At 47.1% G+C, this 13,006-nt stretch overlaps 1 non-coding gene across 1 annotated transcript; it reads left to right on the top strand.

Moving 5' to 3' along the window:
* Positions 1-12,597: 12,597 nt before the first annotated feature.
* On the top strand, positions 12,598-12,704 carry LOC114117696 (U6 spliceosomal RNA). The gene has a single exon (XR_003591354.1). It is a non-coding gene; the product is annotated as a U6 spliceosomal RNA (small nuclear RNA).
* The last annotated feature ends 302 nt before the right edge of the window (positions 12,705-13,006 follow it).

Raw genomic sequence — 13,006 nt, forward strand, 5'->3', positions numbered from 1 at the left:
CCAACCCGTAAAATAGTCCCACAGGTGAACCTTGTAATTGCCCCATTTTATAGGTTGTTGTCGAAAGTGTCCCCTGCAGCTGACGAGAGCTCGGAGGAGAAAGAGGGGCAAGTGAATATCAGTCAAGAAGCCAGGGTCTGAGATCCCACTATGGAGCCACCGGCAGGTATTTTGGGTCTCCAGGTATTTTAGGTTTCCTCCTTTGCAAAATGGGGGCAAGAATTCCTCCCTCTCAGGCCTGGCATAAGACTCAACCAAAATGACTAAGATTGGGCAACTAGTACCTGGTGAGCACTAGATAAATGGGATGTCTCAGTTTTGGAGCAAAAATGCCATGTGTCCCAGAACCTGGCCCTGAGGGACAGGGACCCTAAAGAGAGGAGGCCTGGGGCCAGTCAGGCTCTGCAGAAGGAAGGCTGTAGGTTAAATGTTTCTATAAGAGCCAGCCTTGCCCCAAAGAAATGGATAAATTTTGCCTTTGTTCATTCTTTTCCATTTGAGAATGACATGTTCTTCTCCATGTGGTACTCATCTTTCTTTATTGTCCCCACCTGGGAGCTCCCTGGAAGGCAGAAATGGACCGGACTCTTATTAGGATGCCCATCATGTTGTTCCTGGGGCCTGGCTTGGGGCTTGGCACAGGCCCAGATCTGTTCCTGACCCAGACAGCCACCTCCTCTTCCTTCCTCTCGCCGATTCTGTAGAACTGTGACCACCTACGTGATGCAGGGCCTTGAGCAATCCCAGGACAGTTGGGGTCAGAACTGACTTCGGAGAAGTGGTGAATAAAGACCAGAACCCAGGCTGGGCCCCAAAACCTGAATTCCAGGCTTATTGACCAGGGGGCCTTTGCTTCACTCTGGGACTCCATTTTCACATCTGTTCAGGAGGCCTGGGAAATGCTGCCTTGTCTTATCTCGTTGGGCAAGTCAAAAATTCAAAAGCATTTTACTGAGGGGGAAACTGAGGTCCAAGGAGCATAGTTATGGGCTCAAGGTCCCAGACAGTGCAGGAGGGGTCCTTCATCATCCCTTGCAGGGGAAGTACAGGGCAGGGCACAGTTGAGGACATCATGACTGTATGATCCTGGGTAAATTACTAGAAGTTATCTCCAAGCCCCAATTTCCTCATCTCTGAAATGGGTATAATAAGAGTCACCATTGTTGGGAATTAAAGATAGCATCTGTGCAACGGGGGGCACATAGTAAGTGCTCAGTATCACCTAAAACTTTTTTATGATGATGTCATCAAGAGTCAGGACTCCGGGACGTCCCTGTTTGGTCCAGTGATTAAGAATCTGCCTGCCAATGCAGGGGACAGCGGTTTTATCTTCCCTGATCTGGGAAGATCCCACATGTTGAGGAACAACTAAGCCTGTGCACTGCAACTACTGAGCCGACACAGAGTCCATGCTCTGCAACGAGAGAAGCGTTTCAGTAAGCCTGCACACCTCAGTGAAGGGTAGCCTCTGTTCCCCTTAACTAGAAAAAGCCCATGCGCAACGAGGACCCAGTGCAGCCAAAAAAGAAAATGAGAGTCAGGATTCCCCTTTCCCCACAAAAGGAAGATTCTGACGTGTGTAGGTGACTCAGGTTGCAAACAATGTAGGCTATTTGGTGAGGGTAACTTAGAACTTCCTGTTCCCAGGGTCACTGACTGAGGCCTGAACTCCCCCTTTAGAGGGATCAGTCCTTCATTCCATAAGGATTTCCAGGTCTCGAGGTGGAGACAAAGGTGAATTTTTAGAACTTCAAAATAACCCATTACTGGCCAGAAGTCTCATTTAAAACTCACAATATGATTTTTGTCCTTTATTAAATGAGAAAACGGGGACTCAGAAAGATGAAGTGACTTGCTTGAGATCACAGTCAGTAAGTGGGGACGTGAAACCTGGGCTTGGTTCAAAAGCCTCTGCTGGCTTTTCCAGGGTTCAGAGGTCAGTCCTATCCCACCCCTCCACCCTCCATTCCCACCCACCTAGGAGTGGGGCCTCAGGGGCCTGGGTCATGTTTAGTCTTAAAGCTCTTGGCAAGTGAGACCTCTAAGGGCTGTGGTCCATGGTTGTGACCCATGGTGTCTGGTGTATTGTAGATGTTCAATAAATATCTATGGCATGGGGGTGGGAATGGGGATGGGTGGTATGGGGATGAAACAGAGTAAAAGGAAGAAGGAAAGAAGGGAAGAAATTAAGGTTCAGAGAGGTTGGGGAAATCTCCTGGGGTTGCACAGCTCAGTGAGGCTCCCAAGCCCTGGCTGAACTCAGCTCTTCCCTAAGGACCAGGGACCCCTAGACCAGAGATCCTCTTGGCTGGCTGAGTTGGGAGTGGAGGGAGGGCTGGGCAGTAGTGGGTGGGACCACGATAGGACATGGTCTCAGCTTTTCTACCAGCTGGTGACTAATGACGGATGAGCAGCGTCTAGCTTAAAGCCCAGAGCAGGCAGGGCCAGACTCCCCTGAGGTGGGAGGGGCTGAGGTAGGGACATCAGGAAAGGGGCCTTGGGGAAAATGTCAAGGGGGCAGGCATGACCTTTTCAGCCCTTTGAGAGGGAGGGGGTGGGTGGCCTCTCTAAGGCAGAACCTGGGTGTCTGAGGCCATGTGGAGCAGAGAGCAGGACACCTAACTGGGGAGGGCCCTCCCAGTGTGTCCATTTTGCAGATGGAAAAGCTGACCTGGCCATGGTATCCTCAGCTCCACACTTACAGTGTGTCCCCCACTCCCCACGGTCCCTGGCCCCCAGCATAGGGTCTTGGCCCCAACTCTGCCACTTAAGCTCTGGAGACCATGGACCCTTTAGTTCATTTCTCTGAAACTGCAGTTTCTGTGAAAGCAAGAATTACCACCAAGACCTGAGGGGGCTGATGGGAGGATGGGAGGAGGTGTGGAGCCAAGGGGAGCCTTCTGAGAAGTGATCTGAGCTTGTCTCACTCCTGCTGAAAAGTTGAGGCCCCGTAGGTCTGGCCCTTCTTACCCTCCAATTGCATCTCCCGCATTTGCACCCTCCAGCTCCACCAGAACCCCCCCAAATGCATCCTGAAGTTATCTACTTCCAGGCCTGGACGCAAGTTGTGCCATCTGAGATGCCATCCCTCTTCACCTATCAGCTTCACCAGGCTTTCCATGCTCCCAAGCAGGATTTCCTTCCTTCATGCCCAGCACCCACAGGGCGCAGCTACAGTATATGCCTTGTATAAGGACCCATGTGTGTGTGTCTGTCTCGCACTGCCCACCAGACTCCTGGTGGCTGCTCAATAGATGTTTGTTGAATGAACAAGTGACCTGCCTCAGAGAGAGACAGAGAGAAGGGGGAGCATGGGGGCGTTGTTCAAGCCTGGGGCAGGCTCTGACGGTTAGCTTAGAGCCTTGGTTGGCAGGACCTGTGGTGCTGGTTGCCTGGGGCAAGGACATGATTCTGGGGCATCTTTCAGTTCTTGTTGCCTCCACCAGAGACAAGAGGTCTGGGCCCAACTTACTCTCCAATCATATCTCCTATGATCCTGGGAGCAGACAGACCCAGTGCTGAGCCTCAGAGAGTGCAGATGACTTTCTCAAGATCACATAGCAAGTTAGGGCAGAGTCAAGGTAGGGCCTCCAAACCCTATAGAACAATAAGTCTTGGCCTGTACCTCTCCTCTCAATTTTGGAAAGGCAGAAAGTTGCTTTTATTTTACTTGGCAATTGGACATCAGTTGAAACTGAGAATGGGGTGAAACTTGAGACTTGCATGATGGAATCAGGGTGAGTTGGTGTGGCAGGGGCTGACACAGGGTCCAAGAGTGCCAGGCTCCAGCGGTCTCTCCCTCCCTTTATTGGCTGTGTGACCTCAAGTCTTAATCTCCTATACAACCCCTTCCCTCCCCCGCCACAGCCCGCTGGACTCAGAGGAGGAGGCCCAAAGTAGTGACAGCCCCTCCCAAGGAGAGTAAGCCGATCCTATTATTGTCACCATTATGTGGTTGCAGTTCTTAACTCTCCAGACACCCCAGGGAATGGAGAGTTTAGGATTTTTGGGGAGTCGATCCCTGTTCATTTCAGGCAGCAAGACACTTTACTCGTGGGAAAACCCGCCTCAGACCCTTACTCACAACCAGTGATCACTTAGTTGACATACAGTCCTAACAAAGATGTAACACCCTTCCTGTGCAACAGCCCCTAAAGGCTAGACACTGAGACATTAGGACTGGGGAGAAGAAACACTAGAGGTGGGAGGTGCTGAGAGAGAGGGAGACGTCAGAAAAGCTGCACAAGAAGGCGAGAGAGCTCTGATGTTGGTAAGGTCTGGGGGCATCCAGAACTGGGTTAATAGTCCAGCCTCATGGGGCCATCACCATCGGCCATGACAGTGACCCAGAGGCAGCCTGTGAGTAAAAGGCACTTTATGATCTACCCATGGAGCCCTTGAGACACTTTTCACTCCCTCCCTGCTTCTTTTCACGGCACTGACGTGTGTAAGTGGGAGCTCCACAGACCTGGGTTCAGAGCCAGCTCTGCCAGTTATTGGGATGGCAAAAAAAAATTCGTTCAGGTTTTCTATAAGATGTTATGGGAAAACTCAAAGAAATTTTTGGGCAAACCAATACTTTCCTCTGTGATCTTGGCTAAGTCATAGCACTTCCAAGCCCTAGTTTCCTTATCTGTAAAATGGGTATGATAATAATCATGCTTACTTCTTCTCAGGCTTTCTGTGAGGATTAACACCATGCCTGATAGAGAACAAACATTCAGAAATGGGTGACTGATTATTTGACAATTAAGAAAATGAAGTAGTGATGTGTCTACAACATGGGTGAATACCAAACCATCACACTCAAGGAAAATAAGTTAATCACAGATGTCTACATAGAGTATGAGTCCATTTATATAAGATGTACAGGACAGACAAGTCAGTAGAAAGGGAAAGTGGTAGTTGTCAGGGACCGAAGGGAGGAGTGGGGAATGGAAGAGTGGATAATAATGGGTACAGGGTCTCTTTGGTGGAGTGGGGGGGTGAAGGAAATGTTCTAGAATCAGATTGTGGTGATGGTTGCACAAATATGTGACTATACTAAAAACAGTTGAATTGAACATTATAAATGGAAGAATTTTCTGGGGAGTAAATTATGTCTCAACATGTTTTTTTAATATGGCAGTAGATAATGAAGATCATGGCATCCGATCCCATCACTTCATGGGAAATAGATGGGGAAACAGTGGAAACAGTGTCAGACTTTATTTTGGGGGGCTCCAAAATCACTGCAGATGGTGACTGCAGCCATGAAATTAAAAGACACTTACTCCTTGGAAGAAAAGTTATGATCAACCTAGACAGCATATTCAAAAGCGGAGACATCACTTTGCCAACTAAGGTCCGTCTAGTCAAGGCTATGGTTTTTCCAGTAGTCATGTATGGATATGAGAGTTGGACTGTGAAGAAGGCTGAGCGCCAAAGAATTGATGCTTTTGAACTGTAGTGTTGGAGAAGACTCTAGAGAGTCCCTTGGACTGCAAGGAGATCCAACCAGTCCATTCTGAAGGAGATCAGCCCTGGGATTTCTTTGGAAGGAATGATGCTAAAGCTGAAACTCCAGTACTTTGGCCACCTCATGTGAAGAGCTGACTCATTGGAAAAGACTTTGATGCTTGGAGAGATTGAGGGCAGGAGGAGAAGGGGACGACAGAGGATGAGATGGCTGGATGGCATCATTGACTCGATAGACATGAGTCTGAGTGAACTCCGGGAGTTGGTGATGGACAGGGAGGCCTGGTGTGCTGTGATTTATGGGGTCGCAAAGAGTCGGACACGACTGAGCGACTGAACTGAACTGAACTGAGGAATATTATACAACAATTAAAAGCCAGACGAGGTAGTCTTCTGTGTATGGACATGAAAATAATTCCAAGTCACAACGTTGAGCAAAAAAAGGAAATTGCAGGACATTATCTAGGATGTGATTCCACAAGACTATTCATTTCTTATGAAAATAATAAGTAAATATATGTAAAATATGTAAACAGAAGTACACAGAAGAAGGTCTGGAAAATTTCTCTCCAAATTGCTGATGGTGATGGGGGGAGTATGAGGACCATAATTAGGGGGCGGTAGTGGTGATCAAAGGGTTCCCAGGTGGCTCAGTGGCAAAGAATCTGCCTGCAGTGCAGGAGATGAGGGTTTGATCCCTGAGTCAGGAAGATCCCCTGGATAAGGAAATGGCAATCCACTCTGGTATTCTCCCCTGGAAAATCCCATGTGCAGAAGAGCCTGGTGAATCTAATTGATTCGCAAAAGAATCGAATACGACTTAGTGGCTAAACAACAACAAGTGGTGATTAAAGGTGATTTCAGTATTCCCTGGAAGGTGATAAAATTTTTAAGTAGAGAAGTATTTTTATGTATCACTTTGGTAATTAAAGATTAACTTTTCAAGAGGAAAAGAATAACCTGTTTACATTTAGAATAGAGTTTTTATAAAAATGGAAATACTCCAAAAGAAATTCTAGTAGGTAGAAAAAAATACAGACTGAGGAAAAAAAAAAAAAAGAAAAGAAAAGAAATTTGCAAAAAAAAAAAAAAATCCACAATCAGTCTATTTAAAAAAAAAAAACTTTTGTCAATATTGGCACAATCTTACAAAACCAAACCCATGAGCACAGCACATGAGTAAAGACAAAATACACAAATGTTTCCACATCTGCAATTTGGAATTTTGAAAAGGGTACACTGAGTTTCTGTTTACTTCCCAATCCTATTTATGTCTTTAAATGTTTCTGGAGCACTTAATCCCAGTGAAATCTAAGAAAGTGCTTGAAAAATCCTTTCCTGTGTTAAAAGGAGGGTCAGAGAGGTGAAGTGATTTGCCCAAGGTCACCTAGCTCAGAAGGGGCAGAGCAAGTGCTCCAAAGTGCATACTCGGAATCCATATGGCTGGGACTTCATGCCAGGAGAGTTCAGCCTTGGTGTGGGAGCCTGGTGAAGCCACCATGGCCATTTGGGGCTACAGAGGCCTGGGAGATGAACCACTGGATTCTGTAGCATTACCCTGCTTCTCCCCCACTTAGACTGAGTCATTGGTTGTGTCTGCCTGACACACCCCATTCAGTCAATAAGAATCAAACACTCTTTCATGGAAATAAATGACTCTCTAGGGCAGAGGCTGAGCTTGTCCGGCTAAATTGAACACTTGTGTGGCTCGAACGAACCACCACTTGTTTCTCCCGCCTGCTTGATGAGCCACTCAAGTGACTGAACCCAGGGCTTGTAGGTCTGAAGCAGCCCTCAGCTTGACCCAGGCAGTCTGAAACCCAACCTTCACATCTGAGGGTAGTCTGCCAGCTCCGCATCCCACCGTCACAGAAGATGGAAGCTTTGGCCACGTTCCTACAAAGACAGAGCTCAGCGTCTAGGATAATGAACCCCGAGGCTATAGGTCCCTGCCGTTGCAGCCTTCTTGGTAGCTGCAGCTTGTTTGCTTCTGGGGAAACTCCCCTTTCTGTGGGCTTGATGGGGCTGTCAATCAAATGGCCCTGCCCAACTCTAGTTAATTGCGGGCCTGGGACCCAAACACAGCCAATCAGAAGCTCTTCTGGGACTTGGCATCTTCCAACTCGGATACAAGTTCTAAATGATGGTAAAATTCGCTGGTTCATTCCTAAAACCACTTCACGTTTTGTCTTTTCTGAAGCTCAGCTTTTTAGCTTTTGTTTGACTTTTAAAAGTCAGATTTATTGAGTTGCAATTTATACATGCATTTCCATTTCACCTTTTTGAGTATACAGTTCAATGAGCTGACAGACATGTACTGTCCTGTTACCACATCACAATTGTGATTTAGAACGTCACCAACAGCCTCCAAATTTCCCCCCTGCCCTTTTCCTGGCAATTCTCTCCCCACTTCCTCTGTGCCTGGCAACCGCTAACTGATCACTGTTCCTATTTTTTGTCTTTTCTGGATGTCATGTAAGTGAAATCAGACAATAGACACCCTTTTGAGTCTGGTTTCTCTCATTTAACACAGTGCATTTGAGATTCATCCAATTGTTGCAAGTGCCCACCATTCCTCCCTTTGTGTTGCTGAGTAGTAAGTATTCCATTGAATGAATACATCACAGTTTATTTCTACGTTAACCAGTTGAAGGACATTTGAGTTGCTCTGGGTGATTATGGATATAGCTGCTATAAATACAGAGCTACAGTTCTTTGTGTGGACATATATTTTCACTTCTTTTGTGTAAGTACCTGTAAGCCATCCCCATGTCCTTACAATTGATTTTTTTTTTTTTTTGTAAACTGTTAAGCTCCCCTGAGTCTGCGTGTCTATTCATATAACCAAAGACCGAAATGGACATTTCTCTTATTAAATTCTCCAAACAACTCTAAGGGATTTAGGGATTATTGTCTTCATTTTACTGGGGAAATCGAGGCTCAGAGAGCCTAAATAACCTGCGTTGAACCACAGAGCAAGGATTTGAATCCAAATCAAAGTCCTAAAGGGAGTCATAGCTGCCTTTCTAAATCCCTGGTCACCTTGGTGGGAGAATAGCTTCATAATGAGGGTTCTAACTCATATTGATTGGCTGACAGTTGGCAGAATAAATGCCTCACCCCTTTACTCCGACCTCAGTTTGCCCACTGGAGAAATGACAAGATTGGACCAACAATGAATTTCTGATGCTCCAGATTCACTGGTTTCAACACGCTATGACTATTAATAAGATAGAGCTGTCTGATAAACCATTCCTCGGAAATGGAGCTGTCTGATAAACCATTCCCGGGAAGTGGGGGAGGGGAGCCCAGCACACGCCCCCCAACACACAGCAGCCCCCAGAGATGGCTTCCTGAGCTTGCACCCTGCCCGGCTGACCCCCAGCAGAGCAATTTGCACTCTCTGCTTTCCTGGCCTGAGAGAAAAAAATACCCCTGTCACATTGGATTAACATCACCCCTCTCGCTGAGAATCTTCTCCTGGGTGCAGCCCCCTCTCTTTGTCAATATTTTCAGAATGTTCAGGTTTCTAAACAAGACCTGACAGGTTAAGGTGGTTTTTTTTTTGTTTTTTTTTTTTAAGAATAAAACGAATCACCTTGAACATGGTCTGGAGGCTCAAATTAGATTAACCCTGTCCTTTCCCAAGTGGCAGTTGGGCTTTTAGCCTTGCTGGGGGATGGAGAGGTGAGAAGCGGAAAGAGGAAAGAGGCTGATGCCTCGACCCACCTTCTTCCCAGATCCTCATCCTCCCTGGGTGGTACCCAGGCCTCTCCAGAAACCCAGAGGCAGAGTGACGGAGGCCTTCCAGGTGCAACAGCCACATGCTGTTAGCTGGGAGCACGCCTGGTGAGCTAAAGGGGTGGCAGGGAGGCCGGCGTAGTGGGAGCGGAGTGAGCAGGAAGGGAACGAAAGTGGCGGACGGAAAGCACAGGTCCACACACAGGTCATGCATGTAACTTCGTGTTACACGTAACTTCACCTGTTTTCTCACCCAAATAGTGAGAGTGAGAGTTCCAGTCTCTCAGACTTGAGAATAAATGCGCTATTGTATGGGACAGCATAGGGCACAGTGGGAGCCACACAAACCTTGGCTGTTTTAATGACTCGTTATTTTTAGGGGCTTCAAGTGCCATCTGTTTCCGCAGGTCAGCTCTCGGGTGTGGGTGAAAGGGGGATGCTAGCATCTTGTGCACCCACTGTGCGCTGGCTCTGTGGGGAGAAGCCTTATGCATGTACTTGCTCATCATTGGTTTGTTTGCAGCCCCATCCGGCCCTACAAAGACCCTGAGTTGTCCTTCTCTTCCATAATTCTGTCTGCATGAAGAATGGCTCCATCCCCCCAGTTGCCAGATGAGAAGAGTGAGGTTGTGAGAGGGCAACAAGGTTCACTGAGCACGCGCGGTCACTGGGTGGACATTCCGGAGCTGGGATGGACCCTGGGGCTGTTGGGTGGCTTCACACTTGGTCTGCCCCTTCCCTGTGGATCCCAGCTCCATCTTCTGATGCATCCCTCCAGCTGAACACAGTGGACCACCTCCACATGGCGTGCCTTCTCAGCTGCCATCCAGCAGGCCTGGAAAAGGTGCATCTTTCTAGACCAGCAGCTCAAGACCCACTGGGACTGCATTGCTGGAGTTTGGGCAGAGCATCTGTTGCGGTGCCCCGAGGAGGCAGAGGTCAGCAGAACTTTGACCTTCATCAGCCCTCCCTCCCAGGTTCATAGGGAGCAGCAAACACCAGCTCAGCCACCTCCCATTAAAGCCATCTTTTATTAAAGCCTTTCAGAGCCACACAGCCCCCCTCTGCCTTTTACAGACGGGGAAACTGATGCATTTGCCCAGGACCAGGTCTGCCCAGCTCTAAAACCCATGCTTTTTGCAAAATACCTTTCCCCTGTCAAAGAGCCAGTTCTCATGTGGGGAGCTCAGAGAAGAGGCTGGTGTCAGAGTCCAGGTGGGAGAGGATGGAAGCCCAGGCTAGGGAGGAGGTGGTGGGGCCATGTTTGCACCTCTGTGCCTTCGTCTTCTATTCTTTATGCTTGTCTGTCCTTCACATCTTACTCCCAGGGCCGCCTGTCCTCATGATGGCTGCTACTGATACATTAGTATTTGCATGGCTATCATTCGCTCAGTGCTCACTGTGTTTGTGGACCTGTGCTTTCCATCCCCCACTCTGTTCCCTTCCTGCTCACTCGGCTCTCACCATGCTGGCCTCCCCACCACCCCTTTAGCTCACCAGGCATGCTCCCAGCTAAGAGTTTTTGCACTGGCTGTTCCCTCTGCCTGACATGCTCTTCCCTGATGTGGAGACCTGGGCACAGTGTGGGTGCCTGAGAAGGGTGTGCTACGTCTGAACAGTGGGCTTATAGCAAACTCAATGAAGGAAGGAGTAAAGATTTGGCCCCTACACATTGGTTGCTGTAAAAACTTGGAGATTACTTAACTCTATTCTGTCTCAATTTCCTCCTTAGTTCTTAAGAGATGGACAGTGTCACTGGGGACTGATTCTTCACAGCTTGTGGGGAGAGAGGTCATGTCCAGGTGAAAGGTTGTTGTTGAATCACGATGCCGGGATTCTTGGCCCCCGGAGGAGAAGAATTCAATCCAGGGCCAGAGACGAGGCTTGATCGCTCAGAGCTTTTGTGTAATACAGTTTTATTAAAGTATAAAGGAGATAGAGAAAGCTTCTGACATAGGCATCAGAAGGGGGTAGAAAGAGTACCCGCTTGTTAGTGTTAGCAGTGAAGTTATATACTCTCCAGTAAATCCAAAGAATGTCTGGATGTTGTAAAGACCTCACCAGACCTACTCCCATAATTTACATTTTAAGATAATTAGAAGTAGCCAGAAGGTTTAATCCAGAGACTGTCCTCAGCCAGAATACATTGTTGTTATATAAGCCTAAGGAATGTAGAGAAGGAAAAAAGTTTGTCCTTTCTTCCTCCTTGAGAATTCCAGACCCCTCTCTCCTTGGGGACCCCTAGACTTCTTATCAACCTGCCTAGGAAATGACTCTCACTGAGAAACGAACCAGTTTAGCATTGTCATTATATAATTAGGGATCCTGAAGTCAAGAGAGGATTCATGTTGTTTTGAGACCCATAAAGTATTAGAGATAAAACTGTTTTGCTTTTTTTTTAAGAGATTACCTATTGGATAATTTATTTATTGAACATTTATTGAGTACCTACTATGGGGTGAATCATGAATAAGACACAGTTCCTGCCATCAAGGAATTCTCAGGTGAGTGGGAGAAATAGGCACTCCCTATGTAAACATCACTTCCCATATACTGTGTTCAGGATTGTGGTGGAGGAAAGCTTGAGGCCTGAGGGAACCCAGATGGGAGAGAGACTCTCTCCGTGTGGTAGATCAGGGCAGGCTTCATGGAAGAGGTAACACAATCTGGGTTTTGCAGTATGAGTAGGAGGTTGTTGGGCAGATACCATGAAGAAGAGCATTTGCTGCAAAAGGAACCTATCTGTGCATATAGGGGCAAAGTCATAGGGGTGAGAAAGAGTGTGGAGAATTCATGGGAATGGAATGTCAAATAGTGTGGCTGGAGTTTAGGGGTGTTTGGAGGGAATGTTAAGGCTGGAAAGCATGGTGGGCCCCAGACCACAGCCAGCTTTCAGTTCTAGGCTCAGCTTAGCCCATAGGGAGTCATGGGAAAGCTTTTAAACAGTGGAGTGGTGTGATTAGGGGATGATAATGATAAAAGATCTAATCATTAACCATGGAATTTTAGAGCTTAAACTGAGTGATTGTCATGATCTCTGGACCTTATTTTAAAGATGAACAAATTGAGGTCAAAATACGTTGCCCACAGCTGGCCAGGAGGAGAAGCATTTTCTCCCACCCTGCCTCTGATCCTGAGGTGAGCTGATCCTGAGACTGGGACATTGGGATGTACTTGCATGTCCTGTGAGGTAAGCTGTTCCCAATAAGATGGGGTCCCATCCTTCTGTGACATTTCTCTTCTTTGGTCCTGCCCTTCATAGTCTCCAAAGACAATGGTGCATATGGGAGCCCCCCTTCTTACAAGTTCCTTCTCTGCTGTGTGACCCTAATCATGTCCCTTCCCCTTGGGAGCTTCAGTTTTTCTATCTGGTTAATGGGTGTGATAAATGAAGAGATGGTGCTCGCTTCAGCAGCGCATATATTAAAATTAAAATGATATAGAGGAGATTATCATGGCTCCTGCGCAAGGATGAAGCACAAATTTGTGAAGCGTTCCATATTTTCAGATGTAGAAAACAAACTTATGGTTACCAATGGGGAAAGGTGGGGGGGGGGGTGATAAACTGGGAGAGTGGGATTGGCATACATACACGATTATATATAATAGATAACTAATAGGAACCTGCTGTATGGCACCGGGAACCTACTCAGTACTCTCTAATGACCTATATGGGAAAAGAATCTTCAAAAGAGAGGATTTACGTATTTCTATAACTGATTCACTTTGCTATACAGCAGAAAATAACGTAACATTGTAAATCAACTGTACTCCAACAAAAATTAATCTAAAAAAATAAATGAAATGA

This window comes from Ovis aries, chromosome 13 (assembly GCF_016772045.2).
Source record: "Ovis aries strain OAR_USU_Benz2616 breed Rambouillet chromosome 13, ARS-UI_Ramb_v3.0, whole genome shotgun sequence".
Taxonomy (NCBI): Eukaryota; Metazoa; Chordata; class Mammalia; order Artiodactyla; family Bovidae; genus Ovis; species Ovis aries.